Source organism: Carlito syrichta, unplaced genomic scaffold, assembly GCF_000164805.1.
Source record: "Carlito syrichta isolate Samal-C Ts95f unplaced genomic scaffold, Tarsius_syrichta-2.0.1 Scaffold302844, whole genome shotgun sequence".
In the NCBI taxonomy this organism is placed as follows: Eukaryota; Metazoa; Chordata; class Mammalia; order Primates; family Tarsiidae; genus Carlito; species Carlito syrichta.
Genome location: NW_007246940.1, coordinates 7,132 through 12,130, shown reverse-complemented (window position 1 = coordinate 12,130; position 4,999 = coordinate 7,132). Strand labels below are relative to the sequence as shown.

Below are 4,999 nucleotides of genomic sequence, written 5' to 3'. Positions count from 1 at the left end.
ATTTGCTTTCAGGATAACAACTAGGAGTTTAACTGACTTAACTTGGGTTATAGTGTTGCCTAAAGGAAAGATTATTGCTAAATTGTTACTCACTAATGTTGTTCTTTTGAAAATGTGGAGATTATCAAATGAACCTCATTCTATGTATAGTCTCTCTTTTGCAAAGTTGAAAAGGAAATTTAGTTGGCTGTTTAGTTGCCATCTCAGAAATTCCACAGATAATTTGAGGTGTAAAAGATATTATGAGTGTTAGATTATTCTCAAAGCTGAAATTTGGGTAACAATGCTGAAAAGAGTCATATATATAAATTGGTTAGAGGAAGAAGGAATTGTTGTTTGGGTTGCTCATACATGAGGGTCAAAACAGTATCGAAACATAACAGGAGTTCAATTAATAAACAAAAATAATTTTAGTTCTCTCAGAAATGAAGAATTACTGTTGCATTTTGGGAAGTGACAGGCGCTCCTGCTAGACAAGATGTCTCCCTGCTTAGTACAATTACAAACCCTAGAAATAATGCACAAGGCAACCAAAGGGGATCTCTGGAAGGAGGAGGAGTAAGTTGGGTTGTTGCAGCACCCTGTGCCTGGAGGAATATCATAGCAATAGGGCATCTTTCGTCTCCCCAATCCAGCAGAAAGATATGACACTGATCTGGTATTTCCCAGTTTCCAAAACTGGTGACAGATGGCAGCTCCAAGACACTCATTTCTCCCCTGGAAAAACGTCTTGCTGACAACATCAGGTGAATTGGTAGCAACAACAGTTGGACTGATTGTCCCCACTGTCAGCAAGTTGTAAAGGGTACCACTCTGCTCTGTTTTGCAGGCCTGACAGTTCTTTCTTCTCACCTAAAGACAATGAAGGCTGATTACAACCACCCAGAGAATTACAGACAGAAATACCTCTTCCTGGAAGTGCTGTTTGCCTTTAAAGGTCAGAGATTCCCCTCCAGATGCAAGGTACCTGGCAGCCAGATGACCACAAAAAGGAGATTCCTCTAAACAACTCCCCAGCTAAGGAAACCCAGGAAGAGACTTCCCTCCTCTTCACCAGCAGATACCTGCTGACCTAAGGTACCAGGAAGGAGATGATAACACAATATAGCAATCAGATTATGAATCCGCTTCTTTTGTGCCAAAGCATTCCTTCTTCCATCTAGGTAAAATGAGCAGTCTATCCTACAGACGATGCCTTTGGACACTGAGGCAACCTGAGCAGGGGAAAGCAGGAGCAAAAGTGGTACCAGATAAACCTGGCAGTCTCTAATATTATTACAAATACTCTGAAAAGGAAATTTTCATGATAATGAACAGCCAAAAAACTAGGCTAGAATCTGGGTGCTAAACCTAAACAGAATATGAACCTGCTAAACTAGGATTCAAATAGGACCTGGAGTCTCCCAGCATGGTAGCCAAATGTTCAGAATATAATAGAAAAGCATGTGTCATATCAAGTACCAGGAACTTACAACTTAAAATAGAAGAGATATTCAACTGACACAAACACTGAGAGTCAAATATTAGAATCATCTGACAAGGATTTTGAAGACGCCAGTTGGTTTAAGCAATTACAAGTATTTTCATCCAAATGACAGCGTATAAAATCTCAGCCAAAAAAATTATACAAAAAATCAATTTGAAGTTATGCAACTGAAATAGACAACAGAGACTCAAAAACTCATTGGATAAGCTCAGTAGTAGAGTTTCTATGATAGAATGGTTTCAGTGCAAATCTGAACAACTTAAAGCAGCCTGAAAAAAATAACAGTCTCAGCGATCTTTGGAACAGAAAGGAGAAGCTAGCATTCATGTCATCAGAGTTACAGAAGAATGTCTGTTAGTGGTATGGAAAAAAACAGTTGTCAAAGCTTCACACATTTTGGAAAAGGGAAGCATGAGGACACAAGAAGCCATTGGAACATGAAGTTAACTACAGCTATATAAATGTGCACTAAGATGATTTTATACCAAGTGGGTCAAGAAGTTAAAAAAGAAAAAAATATTCACCAATACACATAATAAGTAAAATTCTGAAAATTAAAGACTAAGAAAAAATTATGGAAAGCAACCAGAGAGAGGTAGTCGCGTTGCTCTTAGGAAAACACCAATTCCAATGACAACAGATTTTTCTTTGTTTTTTTAATTTTGAATGTGTGGGGTACAATTCAGGGTTAGGTATACAAATGCTCATTACTCAGGTGCCCATGTTGAGTACGGTACACGCTACTCTCCACTACCCGTTTCCCACTGCTGCCAATCCCACCCATCCACTCACTCTCCCCCATCCCCCCTGCCATCAGTTTCCAACTACTGCCAATCCCTTCATCCCTTTCTTTCAGTATGATGATAATTGCTCATGGTCCGCTTATGAGTGTGAATATATGGTACTCAGTTACAACAGATTTTTCATAAGGATCCACGGTTTTCATGAGGAAGAGGTACAGTGTGTTTTTTCAAGTGCTGAAAGAAAGTAGCATCAGTTGTAAATTCTTTATTTGGTAAAAGTATGCTTCTGGAATGAAGCAACAACGAATACATTTCAGACTAAAAGAAACAAGTAATTTGTCACCACCAGATCTACCCTTAAAAATGGGCAAAGGACGTTCTTCAACTAGAAGGAAATGGTAAAAGAAAGTATCTCAGAGACTGACAAGGGGAAAAATCAATTTAAGTGCATGAATATGGGAACAAACAATAGTATATTCTTTTACCCATGAGTTTTACAATCACATGCGATTTTTGAAGCACTCATTAATACGGTCTGATAATAAAGACAATGATATCAAAAGGTGCAGAATGTAAGTGGACCTAAATAAAGGTACCCTTGCTTCACTCAAAGTGGTAAAATGTTGATACATAAAGTACATGTGTTTATTGTAATACCTAGATCAACCACTATGAAAACTATACAAAGAAGTACACGAAAAAACACTATGAATTAATCTGTGAATGTAATTCTAACAATATTCAGAAAATCTATGTGACTGTAAGAAAAAGGAAAGAGAAAAATGAGATCTAGAGGAAACAAATAGAAAATAAATAATTGAAGGACCAGGCTTGAACGTGAATATAGCCATAACTGCCTGAACATTAAAGGTTTTGTTAAACATAGGGGAGAAGCCTTACCTGGGCCCTGAGTGTGGGTGCCAGGTTAGCCAGAACACCTCCCTCACCATATGTCAGAGGAAGCACAAAGGAGAGAAGCCACATGTTTGCAGGGAATGTTTGTGACACTTTAGGGATACGTCCTCTCTCACTAACCACAAGAGGATTTACTCTGGGAGAGACCCTTTGCATGGCAGAAATGTGGACAAGGCTCTTGCCAGAAGATAACCATTATTAGGCACAAGAGTGCACACTTAGAGGAAAAGCCCTTTGTGTGTCCCAAGTGTGGGAGAGGTTTTTGCTGGAAGGCATCACTCCTCCAACACCAAAGCTCACACACAGGAGAAGCCCTTCTTGTGCCTTGAGTGTGGTCGTGGTTTCAGACAGCAACCAGCACTCATCAGGCACCATGTCACACACTCAGGCAAGAAGTCTTATTTCTGTGGTGAGTGTGGGCACAGCTTTCCCCAGAAGGGTACCCTCATCAGACACCAGAGAACACATGTCAGAGAGAAGCCTCACCCCTGCACTAAGTGTAGGCGATGTGTTAGCAAGGTCACCTTCACCGGACACCAGAGGACACACAGGAGAGAAGCCTTACCCTGAATGTGGGTGTGGCTTTGGTCACAAAGCCACCCTCATCAAGCAGCAGAGGACACACACATGGGAGAAGCCCTATCTGTGCAACGAGTGTGGGCATGCTTTTGGCTTCAAGTCACTCCTCACCAGACACCATAGGACACACTCAGAAGCGGAGCCTTATGTAGAAGGCGTGTGGAGGCAAGGACTTGGCCAGAAGTCACATCTTATCTCTGACCAGAGAACGTATTCTGGAGAGAAGACTTGTATCTGTTAGTGTGGACATGGCTTTGGCTTTAAGTCTGCCCTCGTCGACATCAGGGACTCACTCTGGAGAGAGGCCATATGTGTGCAGGACGTGCAGGCCTGTCTTTAGATCGACGTTTTACTTGCACCAATCAGGCCTGTGGACCAAGTCTTGCTATCAACTCCTACCACAAGAGGTCTTCTTCCCTCTCCTCCTCTTCCCTCCCTTCCCTGCTCTCTCCTCCCCTCCCCCTCCCTGCTCTTCCCTCTCCTTTCCTCAAGAGTGTGAAGCATGCAGAAATCACTCCTGAATGGAATGGGAAAAATGTGTCTCCCTTTTATTGATCATGAGATAGTTGGTTTCCAGTTTAATTTCTATATTGGCAATGTGTCTTTACTATGGCTGCCACAATAAAGTACTCGATTCTCAGGATCTTTTTTTTTTTTTTTTTTTTTTTTATCAGTATTTTTATTATAGTTTTGTGGGGTACAGTTAAGGGTTAGGTGTACAATTACGTTTCATTCAGACACCCTGTTGATAAGAGGTGTTTTCCCAGCCCCAGACAGATATTTGCTACTGTTAATCCCATCTCCCTCCCCCCCATAGTTTCCTAGTACCGTCAGTCATTTTCTTATAGTATTACATTGGATGTTCAAGGTCCATTATATGAGTGAGAACATGTGATATTCTGATCTTTGTTTCTGTGTGAGGTCACTCAGTGTTATAGACTCTAGTTCCATCCAGGTTGCTGCGAAATTCATGATTTTTTCGGATCTTTAACAGCCGAAAGTGGTTCTCTCTTAGTTTTGAATCTCAGAAATCCCAAATCAAGGTATTGATAGGTTGGGTTATTGCTTCTTCTTTCCTTGCAGAAGGCTGACTTCTTGCTGCGTCCTCTCAAGGCCCCTTTTTTACTGGGGATATACTTTCCTGGTGTCTCTTGCGCTTCTTTTGAAGGACTTCAGTCACTTTGGATAGGGCCAAACCGTTATTACATCATTTAATCCTAAAACCTTCTTAATGGTTCTTTGTCCTAATACAGCCACATTGGCCTATGAGACTTCA

General features: G+C 41.0%; 1 pseudogene; it reads left to right on the top strand.

The window, feature by feature from the left end:
• Nucleotides 1-3,115: 3,115 nt before the first annotated feature.
• LOC103259523 lies at nt 3,116-4,130 on the top strand (annotated as a pseudogene).
• Nucleotides 4,131-4,999: the final 869 nt, after the last annotated feature.